Source organism: Schistocerca nitens, chromosome 2 (genome assembly GCF_023898315.1).
Source record: "Schistocerca nitens isolate TAMUIC-IGC-003100 chromosome 2, iqSchNite1.1, whole genome shotgun sequence".
Lineage (NCBI taxonomy): Eukaryota > Metazoa > Arthropoda > Insecta > Orthoptera > Acrididae > Schistocerca > Schistocerca nitens.
Genome location: NC_064615.1, coordinates 975,311,400 through 975,335,127, shown reverse-complemented (window position 1 = coordinate 975,335,127; position 23,728 = coordinate 975,311,400). Strand labels below are relative to the sequence as shown.

Genomic DNA, 23,728 nt, shown 5'->3' with positions numbered 1-23,728 from the left:
TTCCCAATGGGGATACTCTATATACCGGCGAAAAACAAAGGGGTCGGTATAGTTGTCACACCTGACTAAGGAGTGGGTCTAGTGTCCGAGGAGCCATACGATCGAATTAATCTTGGCCCCAGAAAAAACGGAAAAGTCTGGACACACAAGAAGTTCAACCGAGAAAGCAGTTTCAGCTGATCGGGCAAGAAAAGCCAGTTATCAGCAAACCCAGTGCCAGTGTTCTCGTCCGCAACGGACAAACGTGTGTGGTAATGTATCATGTTGATGAGATGTGTCCCAAAGATCAGTCGGACTATGACCAATGCGATGGAGGCGTTCGCTGGCCGGGATGTGACCGTGGATGACCCTATACCACGATGAGGCGACTTCCAACAGAAGGGTAGGAAGAGTAATGTAAAACCACACTTTTTTCCAGGATACCAAAGGCGCTGCCATTTCAACTGGCGAGAGGGATGATTGTACTCCCCAACGAGAAAGCAAGGATTCACTGATAAGGGGCGTCACTGATGAAATGCCAGGGTGCAGAAAACTTATAATAAAATTCACGTACATGCTGCAATTTGAAACCTTCACTTTGATATTGTGAAGTCCCAAACCTTCAAGGGGACGGGGCCTTGCAAACCACTTCATACCGAAGTCGACAAATGTGACCTGGCCAAAGGAAACGACCCGACATTTGCATCAATTTGCGCGCCATCATCGCGGGGAGCGGGAATATTTGTTCTTTGCTGAAAATGGAGGAAACTCTGATCTGCATTTTGTGAAGCAGCGTAAGAGAACGTCATTCGTACTCACGAATTGCCCCGTGAATTCAATTCGTCACCTCTCGCAAACTGAGTGCAGCGATTTTCAGCGGACAGCGATCCACACTAATTCCCAACGATTTTTGGATAGCAGCAACCGTTGCCAATAGAACGGCAATGTGTTGAAAACCCTGCTATAGCAATAGGGTACACTTCTGTTTATTAATAATGGAAGCAAGACTAAAGAAAAAAATCAAGACACGTTCATAGGGTTCATGTAAAATGGTGCAAGAGGCTCGAAATTCTGAAAATAATTAGGTGTAAGCTATAGGGAGAGACGGGTCATATGCGATATGTACAAGAGCCAAGAGAGAATAATAAGAGTGGACGACCAAGAACGAAGAGCTCGTATTAAAAAGGGTGTAAGAGAAGGATGTAGCCTTTCGACCCTACTGTTCAATCTGTACATAGAGGAATTAATGATGGAAATAAAAGAAAGGTTCAAGAGTGGAATTAAAATTCAAGGTGAAACGATATCAATAATACGATTCGCTGATGACGCTGCTATCCTGAGTGAAAATGAAAAAGAATTACATGATCTGCTCAACGGAATGAACAGTATAATGAGTACAGAGTATGGACTGAGAGTAAATCGAAGAAAGACGAAGGCAATAGGAAGTAGTAGAAATGAAAAAAGCGCAAAACTTAACATCCGGATTGATGGTCACGAAGTAGATGAAGTTAAGGAATTCTGTTACCTAGGCAGTAAAATAACCAGTGACGGACGGAGCGAGGAGGACATCAAAAGCAGACTGGCAATGGCAAAAAGGGCATTCCTGGCCCAGAGAAGTCTACTAACATCAATTATCAGCCTTAACTTGAGGAAGAAGTTTCTGAGAATGTACGTCTGGTGTACAGCATTGTACGGTAGTGGAAGATGGACTGTGGGAAAACCGGAACAGAAGATAATCGAAGCATTTGAGATGTTGTGCTACAGACGAATGTTGAAAATTAGGTGGACTGATAAGGTAAGGAATGAGGAGGTTCTGCAAAGAATCGGAGAGGAAAGGAATATGTGGAAAACACTGACAAGGAGAACGGACAGGATGATAGCACATCTGTTAAGAGATGAGGGAATTACTTCAATGGTACTAGATGGAGCTGTAGAGGGCAAAAACTGTAGAGAGAGATTGGAATACCTCCAGTAAATAATTGAGGACGTAGGTTGAAAGTGATGAAGAGGTTAGAGGTTAGCACAGGAGAGGAATTCGTGGTGGGCCGCAAAAATCAGTCAGAAGACTGATGTCCAAAAACAAAAAAACAAAAAACAAAAGAATACGGGCCCCAGAGAATGAATAGAATGAATCTAATATATTCTAGAGCAAAGATGTATCAGCGACATGACATAGCAATCCTGTATCATCATACGCTCGTACCGAGAACGCTGCTTCTAATACATCCCAGCCACTTAACCGATCAGCAATACGGCATAGCAGAGGTTTTAAGGACATGGCAAAAAGCTACATGGAGAGCGGGCTGCCCTGTGGTAAGCCCCATTGGACGGTGATCTGGCGAGTAAGTAGTCCAATCACTACAACAGATGCGTGGATACCAGTAAAAGGATTGGATTATACCTGACACGTAGGGTGATTGAGACGGTCGCCTTGAGCACCTGAATCAAGAAACCGTGACTGACCCTGCCTTATTAAAATTAATAAAACCAAGGCTCCAGAGACGGAAGTCGCTGCAGCCATTGAGACAACGTCGCGGCATTCCACTACAGAAGTCAGAATCGTGCTCCCGGGCACACAACTTTGGTGGACAGCAAGAATTTTCTCTATCAGTATCCACATACAGCTATTGACCACCCGGGCGACAGTTTTGCAATTTAAATTAAGTAGCGTGATCGGGCGGGCTGAATTTATCAGTGTCTGGACGTCTGGTTGTCTTCGGAATTAGAACGATTTTACCAACCTTGAAGGAGTCAGGAATCAAACCCCTCCACCCACCCGGATCACGTCATTTACCAGTGACGCAATGGTATCACCTATAACAAGCCAAAAATGTACATAAAATTCCTGCCGGCCGCTGTGGCCGAGCGGTTCTAGGCCCTTCAGCCAGGAACCACGCGGCTGCTACGGTTGCAGGTTCGAATCCTGCGTCGGGCATGGATCTGTGTGATGTCCTTAGGTTAGTTAGGTTTACGTTGTTCTAAGTCTAGGGGACTGATGACCTCGGATGTTAAGTCCCATAGTGCTTACAGCCACTTGAACCATATAATTCATTAGAAAAGCGTCGAGTCAGATTTTTGAGATGGTGAATCAACAATAAGACGATGTACATCATCACAAGCAAAGTCACTTAGAAAGTCATCATTTAATGTGGGAGTAACCACGCAGTCAAGGAGAGAACCATCAGGCACAGTCTTATCAGTAGCAGGGTCATCATAAAGGTCGGTAACGTAATTATAGATCGCTGTGGAGGAGGAGGAGGAGATTATTGTTTAACGTCCCGTCGACAACGAGGTCATTAGAGACGGAGCGCATGCTCGGATGAGGGAGGGATGGGGAAGGAAATCGGCTGTGCCCTTTCAAAGGAACCATCCCGGCATTTGACTGAAGCGATTTAGGGAAATCACGGAAAACCTAAATCAGGATGGCCGGAGACGGGATCGAACCGCCGTCCTCCCGAATGCGAGTCCAGTGTGCTAACCACTGCGCCACCTCGCTCGGTCAGATCGCTGTGGAAATGTCACTTTGGGATATCAGTATGTGATATCGTTTTGGGTAAGGGACGTGATACATGCTCGTTTGTGACGCGTCCGCTAGCGGAGGAAGTGATATAAAGTGGTCAGCTCTTCCTATTGGAAGGAGTGGGATTGTGATCGCATACCGAATCCTTCCAGCTGTTGCCTCTTCAACTGAAGAAGTTTCACCTTAACATGGCGGACATCCATAATCCGTAAGGGAGCTTGTCTGGCATGGAGTTGACGCAAGACGAAATAATAAAATTCCTGGGTCCGACGAAGATCCCGCGCCCTCTTAGCGCCGTAACACATTAACGCTTTCCCGAGCAAATGTTTCAAATGTTTGGCATGTCTGACCACCACTTCATAAAAGAAGGATAAAGGTCCTGCGAACGCAAGCTACGGGCCCAAACCTCTCGTAAGATGACCTCGAGGGAAGAATCAAATGGCTCTGAGCACTATGCGACTTAACATCTGAGGTCATCAGTCGCCTAGAACTTAGAACTAATTAAACCTAACTAACCTAAGGACATCACTCACATCCATGCCCGAGGCAGGATTCGAACCTGCGACCGTAGCGGTCGCTCGGCTCCAGACTGTAGCGCCCAGAACCTCACGGCCACTTCGGCCGGCGTTTGTGTATACCACCATGCATTGAAAAGAAGTCGTCTGGCCTTATATAATTAGTAGTACCGTACGAAGCGCTAGATGGTCATTAGTAATTGTTAATTTAAACAATCATTGACGTTTCCCATAGAAATTATAACAAACAACTATATATAATTTATTTAACTTATTAAACTGGAGCGCAACTGACTGTTTGCGAACACTCTGCATAGCAATATTGTACCGAAAGTTTCAAATGTTCTCTGTAAGTTGCTTGAACGCGTGGTGAGCTGGCGGCTGTATTGGCTCCTACAGTCTTGTGGTCTTCGAGCACCGTCCCAGGGTTGTATTTGGCAAAGCTGTTCCACTACTGATTATCAGGTTTACCTAGACCCTGCCATCCGAACAGCTTTTGCCCGACCTCAACACCTTACAGTCGTCTTCTTCGGCCTGCAAAACGCTTGTGACACCACATGGTGACACCACATCCTTGCTACCTTACACAAATAGGACCTCTGGGATCCGCTCCCAATTTTTATCCACAACTTCCTGTCGCACCGTACGTTCCTGGTTCGAGTTGGTGCTTCCCACTGTATCCCCATATCCAAGAGAATGGGGTACCGCAGGATGCTGTGTTGAGTGTCCTTCATATGCCTCTACTATTGCTCCTCTAGTGCGAGTGTCGCTGAGTATTGACTGTTAGGCGCCATACGAAAGATGCAGGCATAGGGTCTCATCCATGGGTCGCCAAGTCTCGCGTCATTCACTTCTGTCAACATCGTACCGTTCACCCACAATCAGAACTTTACCTCAACCACCAGCTATTCAATTTAGTAGAGACTTATCGCTTTTTAGGACTGGTCTTCAAGTCTCAGTTGTCATGGATTCCTCATCTTCTCCAGCTTAGACGAAAGTGCTGGCTGCGCCTCAATACACTTCGCTGCCTGAGTAACACAAGCTGGGTGCAGATTGCACTACCCTTCTGCAGCTTTACAAAGCGCTGACTATGGGAGTCTGGCATATGGTTCAGCATCGCCCTCAGCATTGTAGATACTGGATCTGATACACCACTGGGAGGTTCAACTTCCTACAGCAGCCTTTCGACGTAGACCAGTGAGCAGCTTACCGATGGGGACTGGGGTCCCTCCATTGCGGATCGGGTGCTACAACATCCTGTCAATTATGCTATCACAATATTCGTAGTTCCCCTAAGCTTGTGAACTACCATATCCCCTTTCCAAACATGGTAATCCATCTCCTACAATGGTGGCTCCGATCAGAGATTATGATTGCAGTCTGCCTTTGGTCAGTCCTCTGTGAGCTTGAGTTTTTTCATCTTCCTCCTATCCTCTGCACCCACTCCTCTACACCACCATGGTGCATCCCTCGGCTACAGCTTCTTCCTGACCTGTCACAAGGTTCTAAAGACTCAGTTCATCCCGAGGCCCTATGACGCCAATTTTTCTTCATCCTTGGTGCATCCCAGGGTTCAAAAATAATCTACTCTGATGGATCGCTGGTTGCTGGTCATGTAGGCTTTGCTTATACTCATGTGGGAATACTGGACTGCTCTACTTGATAGATGGCTGTAGTGTTTCCGTTGCGGAGTTGGTAGCCATTTCTCGTGCTCTTGAGCATACCTGTCCCTACACTTCCTCATCTGCAGCGACTTCTTGAGCAGTCTGCAAGCTATCGACCGGTACTACCCTCACCATTCCTTGGTCACTGCTATCCATGGTTCTTCTTATGCCTTTGAACAGTGTGGATGCTCAGTGATCTTCTTCTGGACTCTGGGCCACGTTGGGATCCTGCAGTATGAACTCACTGATAGCCTGACCAAACTGGCTACCAATAAACCGACATTTGAGATTGGTATTCCAGAAGCAGACCTCCTCCATGTTTTAGGTCCCTGGAATACGGACTTGCTCACTCTGACTTCACCAAACAAACTGTTGGTGATAGACTACAAATCTGTGGAGCCTCTGAGCAGGCCTCTAGCAAGGACTCAACTGTCCTTTGCCAACTCTGCATCTTCCGTACTTGGCTCACTCATGTTGATCCCCTCCTGTCGTTGTGGCTCTCGTTTCATGCCGGACCACAGCTTGCTCGACTGACTCATCCGAGCCGCCATGCAGCTGACTCTATCTCTCTGATTCCCCAGTTCTAAATGTTATTCGTGAAGCGGGCTTTTACCACTCTCTTTAAGGGAGGGCCACTTAACCTTAGCAGCCCACTGAGAGGTTGGCAGAACACTGTGTTGCCTCTTCTGCCCGGACTATGCTGCAGCTGTCTGGGCTTGGTGGTCCAGCGCAGTCCTCACCCTACCTGCACTTTTATTCTCCTTTCCCCCCTTCTCCGCCCCCCCCCCCCTTCGTGTGGTCTGTTAGACTTGTTCATCTTTTGTGTTTCTGTGCTTCTCTTGCCCTGCCTGTGTTGCTAGTCTTTTCAAGGCAATCGCTGAGTGGAGTACCTCTGGGAAGTGGCGGGGGCTGGGGGATGTATGTTCAATCATTGCACTCTGCTTTCAGGGGCTTCCGGCTCCTCACTAGTTGAGATACCTTGCTTGCTTTTCTTCCTCTGTCTCCCTTTCTTCATTTCGTCCCTTCCCTCATTTTCGCTGATATTGGTAGATCTGGGTGGTTTCTTCCCCTGGGTTTTCCTGCGGTACTCTGACCTACCGTCATACACACCAACTAACCAACCAACCAACCAACCAAAAGTTTCAGTAAACCATGGTTTGGATTTATGTAAACAAACATCGTGAGTGGTGGTTTGCTAAATAAAGTAGATACACAACAATATTTCCTAACATTAGGATCTAAAATATCCATGATTAATATTGTTTTTGATTATTTAAATGGCTGATGTCCTTAATCTCGTTTTCAGTAATTGGGAGGAGTATCTTAACCACCGTTGCAGGTGTTTACTGCAGATCGAATAATCGGAATACCATTACAGCACTGACTCGTACAGATTGTCTCGAACCTTAACACGGTTAAATTAAAAAGCAAAATAAACACATTCCGACCATATGAAGTTTAGACTTGACTGAAAGATTGCGAAAAAACGTAAAACAGGATCGCAAAAACAGCAATGAATGAACTGGATTCCTACTACGCTTAATGAAAACGGAATCCTGATTGACTGTTTTTTTCTAGAGATGCACATTTTAACGGTTTCCTGTGAGGATATCTCAAAAGATGACCGAGCGAGGTGGCGCACTGGCTAGCACACTGGACTCGCATTCGGGAGGACGACGGTTCAAACCCGCGTCCAGCCATCCTGATTTAGGTTTTCCGTGATTTCCCTAAACCACGAGGTGGCGCAGTGGCTAGCACACTGGACTCGCATTCGGGAGGACGACGGTTCAATCCCGCTTCCGGCCATCCTGATTTAGGTTTTCCGTGATTTCCCTAAATCGCTCCAGGCAAATGCCGGAATGGTTCCTTTGAAAGGGCACGGCCGACTTCCTTCCTCTTCCTTCCCTAATCCGATGAGACCGATGACCTCACTGTCTGGTCTCCTCCCCCAAAAACAGCCCAACCAACCCTCCAAAGATGATTTTCAAGCGAGCTTTGATGACGACGAAAGCAAACAACCTGTGTCGACAATATTGTTATGGATGTTCATAAGATGTACATAAGCCATAATTTTGCCCACTGTTATCACTGTTGCTGCCGCGACCGTATAACTTACGAAAAAAAAGGTCTCATTCGGTCACTATTCGTGATTTTTATTTCAATATACGTTGCATTTCGAGCGCTAGGGGTCTCATCTTCAGTTAATATCATTTTTGGGAAATCAGGGTACCATTGATAATGTTAAGACCATGTAGGCTTATTGCAGGGCGACACACTGTGTCGTAACGCAGTTACAACATTTCGAAGTTAGATAAAACACAGAATTACTTACTGTTTCCAGAAGTTGTTGCACAGTTTTTAGGTTTAGGATGTGCAAACTCAGACATTTTTATAAGCTCTCTTTTTGTTACGGTGGTTGCAGTTATACTAGTTATAAACCTTGCGGCGCTTCCTATCACTGCATGTCAAACATCTATTAAAGCCATGCGGTTCTAGGCGCTACAGTCTGGAACCGAGTGACCGTTACGGTCGCAGGTTCGAATCCTGCCTCGGGTATGGATGTGTGTGATGTCCTTAAGTTAGTTAGGTTTAATTAGTTCTAAGTTCTAGGCGACTGATGACCTCAGAAGTTAAGTCGCATAGTGCTGAGAGCCATTTGAAGCATTTGAACCTTCATAAAATGATGGCATAGATACATTTAGTAGACCTTATCGATTGCACTCATGTGTTTAGAATGGCTGCAGCCCCGTCTAGGAGTTTGGTCCCTGGGTTCAGTTCTGTTATGTTCGATGTCGAGACTTTAAATCACATTACATGGTTTGCAGGTAAATGTTGTTCTCACTGCTCACATAAATCACAGTTCACAAAATAACAAAGCATCGGCCATATTGTTTCATGGTTGCCAATTTAATTTTGGCAGACAGTTACAGAAAACTATACAAATGCGAAGTCACGTGACCTGCCCCAGTGATAGCATATGACGAACTCCTGTTGGTGTACCTCAAAAATGTATATATATTCTTGTCTCTTCCCACATTCCTAGCGGAAGTAAGGTTACTGATGACAAGCAATATTTTTATTTATAATACCCTGAACACAAAAGAACTGTCACTTGCAAGTTAAATCGGCCTGAATCCATACAAAAGTGGTGGAAACAAAATTTTAAGTCGTCTATTCGATCCACAAATCGTTCTGCCATCTTAACAAAATAAAATCGATACTTGATAAATTATATCTCAAGGTTAGTACCGTCCATTGCGAATTTTTGAGTTCGTATCAGTATGGTTGACGACATATGGGAGGTTGTATCTGGCCGTGAGTCGTGCTCGGACTATGCCGTAAAACGAAACTACTCATGACACACTAATGCCCTTTACTCTGTCTCCTCATCTCACTATTAAGAGTTCGCATCGTCTCCCGAGCATCTTGCAAAGCAGCGACGGTCCAAGCAAGCCTCCAGGCGGCTCAGTTTCTCTTATGAGACCGCGCGATTATAATTTCAAACAGCACTAAGCCGCTTATGCGTTCACGACAATCAAATACTAGAGAAATGCCGAGCCCCCTATCAGTGTGTCAGCGGTAGTTGTGACATAGTGTTGGCAACGGCTGTCTCACCGGTCGGTAAGTCTGTCAAGCGTCTTTGCGTACGCTGAGCGACAACATATCCAGTCGACTACAGCCAGAGCACGTTCATGGTAGTCCCTCATACATCACAAGAGCTGCATAACCGAAAACACTGATGTAAGACGATGCTGACCATATCGATTTTGATCCCCTGCGGGAATCTGAAACTTAAGAGCAGGGGACTACCGGTCGGCGACGTTGCTTATGATAGTTCCATTATGTCTCAACACAGCATTAATTTGCACGGGTATTATTTTTAGAGAAAATCATAAACTCTAATTGTTCTAATACCAGTGCGAGCATGGGTTACTTTAATCTCACAATATTGCAATCATAATGTTTAAACTTTAAATTGTATTCACAAAACTCAACAATTTAATCACATTTCTTAGCATTCTTTAACTTGAGGAAAACCGTGCTGCTCCAAATCGATTGGTGCACTCCTGCGATGTCATCACTTGTTAACTTGACTGCCTCCTCTATGAATCCCTCCACTTCAAAAGAATTAGGTCTTGTGAAGGCATTATCAGATGTACACTTCAAGGTATACTTCCATAGAGAGATTCTGACATCACCAGTTTCTACACTTAGTCGATCTGGTTACTGTGGTTACTCAGGCGCCCTGTCACGGTTCGCGAGGGTCCCCCTATCGGAGTATCGAGTCCTCACCCGGGCATGGGTGTGTGTGTGTGTGTGTGTGTGTGTGTGTGTGTGTGTGTGTGTGTGTGTGTGTGTGTTGTCCTTAAAGTAAGTTAGTCTAAGTTACATTACATTGTGTGTAAGCTTGGGGACCCACACCTCAGCAGTTTGGTCCCATAAGATCTTACCACAAACTGTGAACGCGAAACGGCATTAAACTCACCAGCGACAGCACTCTTCCAGCAGCAGCGGTGATGTAAACGCAGCACACCCTCACAGATCAGCCATCGAAGCCAGGCTTGTGATATTGCACTACCATGATGCTAACAGGAAGATTTCAGACGGGTCCTCCTTATTTTAATAGAACCTGGTAATGTCTATCACGCCACAGCAGTGGGTTCGTTTCTAAAACAAAACACAAAAAATGAAATGTTTTGTTGTATCTGTCTCAGGATAGAAAGTACGGTCGTGAATAGCTAAAATACTGACAGCGGAAAAGTCGGTCGCTTGACTCTCCATAGCAGTCACACATTTCGTCATGTACATTACACAAATTTTTACACTTTGACAAACTCGTTGTTTGTCACTGCGACTAGAACATGGGAAAGGTCTCTCTTCTGTGATGACAGGGATAAGTTGTAAAATGAGCAATTAGTCGATCAGGAATTCGATTCAGAGAGCAATTTTCGGTGTCTGAATTTGCAATGTAGTAGATTACTGAAGTTGCCGGGACTGGCGATGAGCTTCACAGTCATTTTTGGAAGGCGTTCCAACTATTTACCCGTTATTCAACAGAAAATAACGGAGAAGCCACTGAAGCCGATAAAAATCACTGAAACGTAAGCTGGGTGCAACATACTCTTGTTGTCGATAACTAGTGAGAGAAATTTTTAGTTGTCTAGAAATTTAGATAAAAATATCACCTCAATGCCGTGACCAGGATTCGAACCTGGGTTCTTGCGGCCACAACGCAATGTCCTAACCACTAGACTATCACGGCAGGCAACACCGAAGCTCTCGAGTTGGGTATAAGCCGTTTTTCTGCAGACGCTGTAGGACCACAGACCGTGGCTGTGACGTCACGAGCAGTTCTCTGGTGAGCCGCGGCGCTTTCTCAGCACCAGCACTGGTGGACAGGCAAAGCGTCACAGGATGAGGCTGACAGCATTGCCTTTCCATTTTCCCAAAGTGAGTTGCTTCCAAAACGCGCTTTAAAAACATAAAGAGAGAGGAAAATTAGTACGGAAACTGTTACGTAGTGCCGATTCAACCCGCCCCTTTCATTGAAAGCCTCCTAATCCTGTCTAAATCTAATCACAAACGTAACTGGTATTACCTTAGCGTTAATGACCTGAAAATGACCCCATTTGTATACAAAATTCTCACTCATGAATGAGAAATAACGCCACCTGACTTCTCCTGGTGAGATATTCAGAAGTAAGGTTCAAATGGCTCTGAGGACTATAGGACTCAACTGCTGAGGTCATTAGTCCCCTAGAACTTAGAACTAGTTAAACTTAACTAACCTAAGGACATCACAAACATCCATGCCCTAGGCAGGATTCGAACGTGCGACCGTAGCGGTCTTGCGGTTCCAGACTGCAGCGTCTTCAACCGCACGGCCACTTCGGCCGGCTCAGAAGTAAGGAAAACATTCGTAGCGCCAAGAGAAATACGAGGAGACCTGAACAAGCTTTTAAATAACGAAAAATTACGACGAGCAGGTTCGAACTTGCTAACACAGCCTAAAAGTGAAGTGCGCCCTCTCTTACAGAGAAAATGCGTGCAATGGAGGTGTAGACTCCATGCTGTAGAGTGCACCACTTATGCGTAAGAAGATTTCATCACAATCGGCGCTCTCCACATACTGAGCATCAGCTGCTCAGAACTACCCCCACGATCGCTGTAATGGACACGCAAAGAAATAATAAATAAATGTTATGCAGAAAACGGGAATATTACCCTAATATCCTCTTTGTGAAATCCTGTGCCACTAGTTAGTAGTCACGCATCGCAGTGTATCACTTGCCGATGTCAGCTTATCTGAATAAAGATCCCACTGAAGTCAGAACGTATTCTGTGAGTTGTGGTCGCATAAGCTACGAATTCAGATAAAGAACATGTGATCACATGCAGTTTGATCACGAAAACGTGATAAATTCGTAAGTGGCTTCGAGATGTAAAATAAATAACGAGAATATGAAATAGCTATTTATTGTTAATAATTAGACAAACACAAGAACTTAGTAGTACTGTTACATATGTCCCCATAGGAACCATATGTAATACAATACCACATATATTTAAAAAACAGAACAAAAAGGGCCCCACAAAACCTCATATTCCCGTGCTAATAGTAAGTAAGTAGAACAGTAATATGAGGCATGACCTGTATACATGGATAAGTTAACGACAGACTGATATTAATTCTTGAAGATGGAACAATTTCTTAACAGCAGAATTAACCTTGATCGCAAGGAAATCTCATGTACAGAGCTGATAATAATGTGTAACGGCTCGGAAATCGCCTTTTCATTAAATACGAAAAAGAAAAGGCATTTTACCTTAACAAACAGAACCAAGAAAGTTGGAGGCGTCGCCCACATGATGATAACTATACGTCTAGTCCCAGCAATAAGAGGAAGAAGAACGGCAAATGCTTAATCTCCGTCCGCATCTACAATCTAAACACAAGCACCATGCTACGGATATCAGCAGGGTACAGCCTCCAAAGTACAGCATACAGATATGTTTTCGCTATGTAGACAAAGATGTAACTTACATAGCAGACAGAAACAGATCTTAGGCGGTCTTCGTACGTTGCCAGCGACCTTTAACTCACTTAAAATATACGAAACCTTTCTTCGAATCGACAGCTTGAAATCATTTTGGTAGTTTATTTAACAAATATGAGTACACGTGTTAATGTGTGCACCAAAGTACTCGGCGTAAACCAGCCTGTTATCAGGGCCAGCTTAAAGTCGGACAGGGCCCGTGACACTGACGATTTGTGATACTCTCTCCAGCAATATATGCTCTTTTGTAAAGTGTAACTTTACTCCCATACAGTTTTTTCTTATTTCGGCATTCGATTGCCCTTTAAAAAATAAGGCTCTCCATCTTGAAAATGAATCATTTTTGCACCACATTCTACACGGAGGGAGATAAGTATGGTGAAAGTAATCAAGTGACTTAAGTTACATAATGTGGAAGTAGATTTTTCCATAAACAATGAACTACAACATAAATTTGAATAAAATCATTTTGGGTGTTAGGCCGTGTCGTCATGAAACAAAAAAAAAATCTCGAATACAAAGATTCCGACCGTCTTTGAAGCGGTCCTCACGAAGGCGACTAACCACTAGATACGTCTCCTGCTCTCCTTTTTTATCCTTTTTCTATGGGATTGCTCCGTGTATTCCAGTCTCTGTCTTCCTCTGCAGTTTTCACCCCCTTACAGCTCCCTTTACTACCAAGAAAGCTATTCCCTGTTGCCTTCACTTCTGAGCCCACCTATTTTTCAAATTCTTCTGTTGCACCACATCTCAAATGCTTCGATTATCTTCTGTTCCGGGATTTCCCTCGGTCCATGTCTCGCTGCTAATCAAGGATGTGCGCTAAATGTAAATTCTCAGAAATTTCTTCCTAAAATTAAGACCTATGTTTCACACTAGTAGACTTCTCTTGGCCAGGAATCCCCTTTTTAACAGTGCTAGTCTGTTTGTTAAGTCCTGCTTGCTCCCTCCGTCATGAATTATTTTGCTACCTAGGTACAGAAATCCTTAACTTCATCTACTTCGTGACCATCAATTCTGACGTTAAGTTCCTCTTTGTTTTCATTTCTGCTGCTTCTCGTTATTTTCGTCTTTCTTCGATTTACTCTCAACCTACATTCCGTACTCATTACATAGTCCATTCCTTTCCTGTAATTATTCATCACTTTCACTGAGGACAGCAAATCTTATTCTTTCACCTTGGTTTTTAATTTCATTCTAGAACCATTGTTTTATTTCCTTCATTGCTTCTTCGGCATATAGATTGAACAGTGGGAGCGAAAGACTACATCCCTGTCTTACATCCTTTTTCATGTTAGCACTTCTTAATCTTCCCCTCTTACTGTTGGTTCTTGTAAATATTTTATGATACTCTTCTTTTCCAATAGCTTATCCCTATACTTCTCAGGATTTCTAACATCTTGTACCATTTTACTTCGTCGAACGCTTTTTCCAAGTTGATAAATTCTATGAACGTGTGTCGATTTTTCTTCAGTCTTGCTTCCATTGTCAACCGCAACGTCAGAACTGCCTCTCTAGCGCCTATACCACGTTTTTCTGGAAGTCTGATGGTATATCGCCACTCGCATACGTTCTAGACACCAACGCGAACAATCGTTTTATTGTCACTTACCCCAATCATTTTGGAAATTTCGATGAAATGTTGTCTATCCCTTCTTCCTTATTTAGTTTTGTCTTCCAAAGCTCTTTTAAATTCTGATTGTAATACTGATTGACCTGTCTCTTCTGTATCGACTCCTGTTGCTTCTTCTGACCCGTAACCAGGCAAGTCCTTCACCTTATAGAGGCCTTGAATGTACTATTTCACCTACTGCCTATCTCCTCTTCATTTAACACCGGAATTCCTACTGCATTCTTAATGTTACCGCCATTGCTTTTAGTTTCACAGAAGGCTGTTTTCACTTTTCTATGTGTTGAGACAGTCCTTCCGTCATTCATTTCTTTTCGACTTTTTCTGTAGCCATTTCACCTTAGTTTCCCCACACTTTCCATTTATTTCTTTCGTGAAGACTTTTCTTTGTCTATTCTTTAATTTCCCTAACATTTTTATATTGCTTCTGTTACCCATGTGTAAGTAGGCTTTTTAGGTTTTTTTTTTATTGGTAACGCCACCTCTGTATGAAAATCACTGGCTGTGCTGTGTGCAGTCTGTGGCTGCTTTGCATTGTTGTAATACTCGCCATTGTAGTGTTAAGCAGCTGGCTGGGAACAGCGCGTAGCGTTGCGCAGTTGGAGGTGAGCCGCCAGCAGTGGTGGATGTGGGGAGAGAGATGGCGGAGTTTTGAAATTTGTCATGAACTGCTATATTTATATATGATGATATCAAGGTAAATACATTGTTTGTTCTCTATTAATATCTTTCATTTGCTAACTATCCCTATCAGTAGTTAGTGCCTTCCATAGTTTGAATCTTTTATTTAGCTGGCAGTAGTGGCGCTTGCTGTACTGCAGTAGTGGGAGTAACCAAGATTTTTGTGAGGTAAGTGATTTGTGAAAAGTACAGGTTAATGTCAGTCAGGGCCATTCTCTTGTAGAGATTATTTAAAGTCAGATTGCGTTGCGCTAAAAAAAAAATATTGTGTATCAGGTTAAGCACAGTCTTGTATAATTTTTCAAAGGGGACGTTTCATATGTCGACCCTTAGCCGAGGATACCTCACTGGAATCTTCTGATCTTTTCCTTGTAGTTTGTGTAATTAGTGTAGCTTTTGTTTATTGCTAGTGCGTAATCATAGAGAGAATTTCCTTTGTAATTGTAGTTTTTCATTGTTGTACAGTAAAACAGTTGTGACATGCTTGTAGATTTGCACCAAGTATTTCGCAGCTGCAATTAACTAGATATTATTTTCAGTGCTATGTTAATGTGTTCCCCTATTTTTGCTCTTCAAATTGTGTTTTTCTGTGTTGTCGTGTGAAACATTGTGACAATAATGGCGTGTGAAAAACGTAACACTAGGCTCCAAAGTAAATTGAGAAATGACAGCGAAGACGAAAGCAGTGTGTTAGCGCCACCGTGTAATGAATTAACTAATATTCGAAGTAGTAATTTGGTAATTGTGCATAGGGAAATGGAGCGGGCGGCAAACAATGGTGTAGACAGTGAAACAATTAGAGAACAGGGAAGCATTATCGATCGATCGGTCGGCAACAGCTCGCCTCAGGAATCCGAAATGACAGGAAACAATCTCGCAAATACTGTAGATTCAGGATTTGGGGCCTCACCGTTTTCTCAAATAAGTCAAGACACATTTTCTGCTTGCCAAAATATGAATGTTGCCGGTGCAACTTCACTGCCGAAAAGCTCTGAGGAACGTGTTTCAGACACCAGTGCATTGTTATTACAGTTAATGCAACAAATGGGACAAAGGCTACAAAAGTTCGACACAACGCTTGAACAAAATCAGAAACAAATGAAACAAAATCGGAGACAAACACAGCAACAGTTAGACGCAATGGAACAAAATCTTCACACCACGCTTGAACAAACAGGTGAAGATTTGACTACTGAGTTACATAAAATCGAATCGAAATGTCAAACAGTCTGTAACGACGTAAAAACACAAATTTGTGAGCATTTTCAACCTATTTTTTCGCGGCACGAAAATGCATTACAGAATCACGAAGCAGCCATAAAAGAACTGCAAACTATTGTTCATGAAAATCATGAGACCTTGCAAGCTAAATTTGACTCAGTTGCATCTACCGATTCGGTTACGCAACTTGCAAAATCTCAGGAAAACTTAAAGGACACAGTAGATACTCTGAAACTTGGTTCAGAAAAAAACACTGAGGAAATAAGTACACTATCGGAGAAAGTAGCCGAACTTTCGGATCAGTTCACTAATTTATCTACGAAGGTAGATGATAATCTGAATGACACAAAACCGGTAGTCTTTAATGACACAGAAGAGAGCGAACAAATTAGGAAACTGAAACAAAATCTGAATCAACACCAAAGAGAAATCCGTGAAGTACAAGATCAGCTGACACAGGTAATACAAGAATTACGTATTTCAGATGACACTCGCGCTCCAACACGGGAAGAGAGACTTAGAAATACGGAAATGACGCAAAATAATAACACAGGGCATTTCGGAAGTTATGAAAGAAATTGGCAATGTGCACCGAATTTTGAGATGGAACGGCCGACACGACCTAACAATGACCGATATGCGACTCGCCGACATGATGATTTTGACTATAAGCTGTTCATTACTACACGTAAATTCAAAACATTTAAGAATTCTGGCAACGACATTCATCCACAAGCATGGCTCCATCAATTCTCTCATTGTTTTCCTCCCAACTGGTCATTAGAACACAGATTCGAATTTATGTGTGACTACTTAGAGAATGAACCAGCTGTAAGAATGCGATCGGTCATTCACGATTGTCACAGTGAAGGAGAATTTTACCATGCCTTCCTCTCAGCATATTGGTCTCAAGCTACACAAGACCGAGTAAAACATAGCATCATGATGATGAAACACTTTGAACAATCTGAATTTTCCAGTCTTGTCAAATATTTTGAAGACATGTTGCATAAGAATCAGTATCTTTCAAACCCATACAGCCCCTCAGAACTCATCCGCATTTGCTTAATCAAATTACCTGAACATTTACGACATATTATTTTGGCAGGACGTTGCAAAGACGACATTGAAGCTTTTCAGGGACTGTTACAAGAACTGGAAATTGACACTGACAATCGCGGAACGCAGGAGCACAACAATTACAGATCACATCCGTCGCAATTCCGCGATGAAAGAAATAATAACTGGACACGACAAGGCTATTCTCACAACACATATCGTGACCAAAACAGACACCACCCGTATGACAACCGTTGGCAGAGTAGTAATAATTACAGGGAAAGATCGCATTTCCGTAGTAATGACTATCACAGAGACAGCCAGAGACACAGACGATATGGAAACCAAAACAATTATTATCAAGGGAGGCAGAATAACTTCAGACGCAACAGTTCGGCGCACAGTTACGATTCAGGGAGAAATTCTCCACCACGTGACGGACATGGAAGAAACTACGAAATCTACCGACATGACGACAGACGATATATTCGTAACGACAGACCTGAATTGCATCAGAACTGGCGGGATTTAAACAGGGCAGGGCCTTCTCGTCAAAGTGAATTTGTAGAAGTTAGGTCTCCTAATCCCAATAACGGCGCGCGCCAACAAAGAGACAGACAATGACTCGCACAAGCAGGCAGACGCGTGCGCCCGCTGGCTCCGAGAAAAATAACATAAGACGCTAGCCTTGAGAAAAATTTTAGCATTCTTTACCGATGTATACAACATGATAATTGCTTTGAAGATGAAACTCTGCGTACTAGGAAGAGCAAAGGTTTACACCACATTTCACACGTAAAACCGTTTATTGAGAGATAATGTGCTTTTTTAACTTGAGATTTTAATGCAACATTTTGGTTTACTTGAAAATACATTCTGAATTTAAAGTGCTTTCTGAGAGATACCAGATGACACAGAGGTTAGTTTATGTGACAGCTACACGATTTTTATCACGACGCTACTAATGAGTGACAATTTACAATGTTGCTTTTGCGGTGTATCTGTTTTATATTTGCACAGTTTTCTGAATTCTTCTGGAAAGAAAAACATGTTTTAGTAGTAACTTTTGTGGTATAGCAACAATGAGACAGCCTTTTTCGTGGCACAACAATACGTTACAGTACAGTACTTTCTTCATCACAACAATAAGCGTAATAACTACGATATCTATACGGAAAGCATTTCACTTTTGTTTATCATGAGGTAAGTACATTGACTTCAGCAGAACTTTGCTTACGGAGGATGATAACTACGACAGTTCCACAGAATTATCTTACAGCAAGACGCACATTTAGCGCTACAGGACACGCATTTGAGAGATTAATTTTGTACTTAAGCCATTTATTTTTCAAGATTTTTGAATTGCAAAGAAGGTTTTCCGTGATACATTTCATTCCATTGCTGTAATCTGTAACACCTGAGGGTATAATTACATTAATCCTCAGGGGGGTACACGCCTACTTTGTGTACCATGTGTTTGGCAAGCACAAGGGGCCCTAGCTAATATGGTATTTGCTTATACAACTTTACACATCGGTACCATATTTCTCTAACACATAAATTACACAGCTATCTGATTATTTAACAAAGAAACAAACATTTTTTTACTACCTCAGTGACAGACGTTTACGTAATTACACCGTTGGATAACTTCACTTACGAAATTGTATGTTGTTTGTACTTTGTGAACTGTTCATATTTTTTCAGAACCATTGTGATACTATGAGAGCTTTGAATGATGTATTTGGTATGAGATCATGATTTTTAAGGTACGTTTGAGGTAGATGACACTATTGAAATGAGCAGAGAATATTTTTTAGGGTTTGAAATTATTGCAGAAAGCTACGACGTTTTTGAGATTTGACTTAGGTGTTATGATGTTATTTTTACGACGACGATGTGTATTATGCTGTTGAGGTATGTTTATGATCAATAAGCTGATGCTATATAAGGAATGTGATTACGTGTTTATATGTATATGAATCATGAATAGAAGTTAGGGACTATGGTTTGTGAAGAAGGTTGTTGGAAACCAAGAATCGTACTTTAAGAGTTATGAAATGTGTGTATATGCGTGAATGTATCACAATGCTGGCAAAAATTTTTTGGACGCTGTTATATTTATAGGATTTTGTTTCTACAGATTTGTAACCCAAATTCTTGACCTGTGAAATATTTTTATATGAGACTGTCACTGTAGCGGAAACTGGTGTCGTAAATATTTCGGTAAGAAAGTTCAGTGACCACCTGCACGTAATGCGTCGTGGGCACCCAGCTGAGCGGCCAGGTGTGTCAGACGCCTGGAGAAAAAGCCATTATTGCGAGCCCTTTTCAGCAGCACAGGTAGAAAAAAAAAGGGAGGCCATTATCCTCGCTATTGACATTCCTTTGTAGAAAGCATCGTAAATACGACATGCTAATAATAACTTGGAAACATTCTTACATCTGCACACCTGATTAGGACAAGTGTCTATCTACGAGAATTGAGAGAATTTCTACTAACTTATGAAATGCCTCATGACTACTGAATGATTATTTTATGCTTTACTTTGTACATAGTTGCTTATTTCATTTGATATCTGGTTTCCAGCTGTCTTGCAGCATTGGTTTCATAAAATAAAATTAAATGCATTTGCTAATGTGAACACTTTCTGTCAACAGATCTATTATATAATAATTTTGTGATCCACATTTTTCAAAAAAAGGAGCACTTGGAAAGGAAAGAACAATAAGAAGGGACTAGTAACAGTAAATGCATACATAATATTCTTTTCAAGTACATGGTAATATTTTTTTACAATAAGTTGTTGTGGTGCACCACTTTAATTACATAGACATTAAGATGTGAACAGACATTTCCCTTATCTGCATTGTTGTCTTTAGTGTAATATTTTTTTCTGCTTGATATTTGCCATGGTTAGGTATTAATTATAGCATTTGCTGCTGCTGTTTGCCATGCATAGTGCTACTAAATTTCACTTTGTATTATTCTTTTAAGCCAGTTTTACTACTGATTTATTTTTCTTGTTTGCTGCTCATTGCCTTGTATTAGTTGTAATTTATGCTGCTTGCTTCGCCATTTGTATTTTTGATCATTGCTGTTTGTGTTAATTGTTTTGTGCTGCTGCATTGCTTCGTCCCTTAGTTTAGCATCTGAGCTCAGTAGATTTAAGTTAGCTTAAGAGGGGGTAGACTATATAAGAAAATAACTATGATGAATTGGAAGCAATGCATTGACAAGGTATATGAAAACGTTTTGGGCCAAAATGAGTATTGTACAATGAGCCATAATTATTTTGAAAGAAATATGGTTGGAATACAAAAAGGAGGTATAGATAGGACTTTTTGGGAATAATGATGAATGAAGGGAGATCTCCAAGAACAAAAAAGGTTTTATTTGCAAAATACTGCAGTACCAAATGTTATATTGAAAACAAACCCTGTCCTTTCCCCCTGTGTTATTATGCTATGTGTTTGTGTACCCTTGTGTATTTCTTTTCTTCCTGTCTCTGTGTACTGTTTCATAGAAATTTTTTTTCTGTTCTAGTACTAAGCTACATTCACTATGATGAGGAATATTGTTATCCTCAAATATAATTTGCATTAATAATATGTTATTTTCTTTGTAAAAATGTTTATAGACATTATTTATTCTGGTTTGTTGCTCACATGTGAAGGTGATGTTTCAAAAGTTCTTCTGATCTTTATGTGTTTACTTATGTCATAATTCCTGTAACACTGATGTATATGTTATTTTGATTCTTTTGTAAAGCCTGTACTACAAATGTTATCTGTATTATTATGATTTTAATGATGTATTTTGTACCTTTGTAATTATATTCTCATGTTATAAAATTGTAATTGACACAAGTTTATCAAACTAAGTAACTTGTAAGCATTCATTTCACTGCACACATTTCTGTTGGTCATAGTATATGGACAATATGTGAGAAGTAGGGACTGTTAGTGTTTGCATGTGTGTTAATAATTCAGCAAGGGACTGGATAACAGCATTGCTGGTTCTAAGGACAATTCCAAAAACTTTGTGAGTGCACAAGTGGTGGTTATGGACTTGCTATATTATCCGCAAGACTCTTCAATGGTGATTGTGCACCTGCACAGTCACAACAGATGGCTGCTGGCCACCTCTACAAGGACTACAGTGGGACTGCATCTTTGATGACCCACCAGTACCATTATCTCTACAAGGACTACAGTGGGTCTACATCTTTGATGATCCATCAATACCATTATTTCTACAAGGACTGCAGTGGGTCTGCACCTCTAGTGGCCCACCAATACTGTAATCTCTACCAGGACTACAGTGGGTCTGCTCTGTGATGACCTACCCACCAATACTCTTCAAAACTTCGACTGACTCCGCTGTGGGTTTGCTCTGTTGTGGCCCATTACCTGTCAGCATGTGAAGAGTCAGCGCTGTCTTTCCATTGGAAGGACAACGCTACTTCTTCAAGACTGCATGGAAATCCACTACTTCCGTGTGCATTTTCTTTTACTGCTCAGACTTTGAGAAAAACACTGCAGTGTGATGAATGATCAGGACTGTCTTTATGGACTGTGAGAAAATTTTAGCTTTTGACCAACATTGTATCAATAAGTGTGTGCATTTGATTTCTTTGTTATTGTAATTACGATTATGAAAAATGTTAACAAATATGTATTGGCCAGTGCCCAAAAAAATTTGTAAAATTTTTTTGTGGGGAGCGTGGGGGCTATGTAAGTAGGCTGTTTAGGTTTTTTTTATTGGTAGCGCCACCTCTGTATGAAAATCACTGGCTGTGCTGTGTGCAGTCTGTGGCTGCTTTGCATTGTTGTAATACTCGCCATTGTAGTGTTAAGCAGCTGGCTGGGAACAGCGCGTAGCGTTGCGCAGTTGGAGGTGAGCCGCCAGCAGTGGTGGATGTGGGGAGAGAGATGGCGGAGTTTTGAAATTTGTCATGAACTGCTATATTTATATATGATGATATCAAGGTAAATACATTGTTTGTTCTCTATTAATATCTTTCATTTGCTAACTATCCCTATCAGTAGTTAGTGCCTTCCATAGTTTGAATCTTTTATTTAGCTGGCAGTAGTGGCGCTTGCTGTATTGCAGTAGTGGGAGTAACCAAGATTTTTGTGAGGTAAGTGATTTGTGAAAAGTACAGGTTAATGTCAGTCAGGGCCATTCTCTTGTAGAGATTATTTAAAGTCAGATTGCGTTGCGCTAAAAAAAAAATATTGTGTATCAGGTTAAGCACAGTCTTGTATAATTTTTCAAAGGGGACGTTTCACATGGTTTCTTCGCAGTTACCATCTTTGCACCTGTTTTTCTTTCCAACTTCATCGTTTGCCCTTTTTAGAGTTGTCCGTTCTTCTTCAACTGAACTGCTACTGTGCCATTCCTTATCGCCTGAGGGAACTTCAAGCATATCTCGTCATTCCTTAGTACTTCCGTAACCCAGTTCTATGCGCACTGATTTTTCCTCACTACTCTCTTAAGATTCTGTCTACTTTTCATCAATACTAAACTGCGATTTGAATCTATATCTGCTCCTTGGTACACCATATAACCGAGTATCTGATTTCGAAATCTCTGCCTGACCATGATGTAAGATGACTGGAAATCTATCTCTCAGCCTCTTCCGTGTGTACCACCACCTGTTCTGATTCTTGAACTGAGTATTCGCTGTTATTAGCTGAAATTTATTGCAGAACTCAATTAGTCTTTCCCGACCCTCGTTTCTTCTATGAAGTCCATATTCCGACGTAACCTTTTCTTGTGCTCCTTCCCTTATAATTATATTCCAGTCTCCCATGACTATTAGATTTTCAGCTCCCTGTATGTACTGAATTACCCGTTCAATATACTTTCTCTACCTTTTCCTCTTCTGCTTGCGACGTCGGCATCTATACCTCAACTATTGTTATCTGAGATTGTTTTCTGTCGATTCCAATGAGAATAACCCTATCACTGAACTTATCACAGTAATTCCCTCTTTGTCCTACTTTTCTATTCGTAAGGAATCTAACTCCATAATTTTTTTTAATCTTATGGGACTTAACTGCTAAGGTCATCAGTCTACATCATCATGCCTTTGGTCAGTGCTGATTCGTCCGCCTTTTTGGGCAGTTTCCCATCCAAAGGACAAGAGTGGACCCTGAATATCTGTCCGGTCTTTCGGCTTCTTTGACAGCGCCGTTGGTAGAATGAGGATGACTTCTTACCGGATGTCTTCGTCCGCAACTGTTGGTGATTTGCATTCACAATTTAAGCAATGGCCAAGCTCGAAACTAATCAAAGGTGTTACCCGTAGACCAAGTGTCCTCTGTACACTGTCTTATTTCGGCTGTTAGGTGGCTCAAAATATCTCAGCCTGCGCTACCATTATGGGATTCGT

The 23,728-nt window shown here is 41.9% G+C and overlaps 1 non-coding gene across 1 annotated transcript; it reads right to left on the bottom strand.

The window, feature by feature from the left end:
* Nucleotides 1–10,869: 10,869 nt before the first annotated feature.
* Trnah-gug (transfer RNA histidin (anticodon GUG)) lies at nt 10,870–10,941 on the bottom strand. Its single transcript has one exon. It is a non-coding gene; the product is annotated as a tRNA-His (tRNA).
* Nucleotides 10,942–23,728: the final 12,787 nt, after the last annotated feature.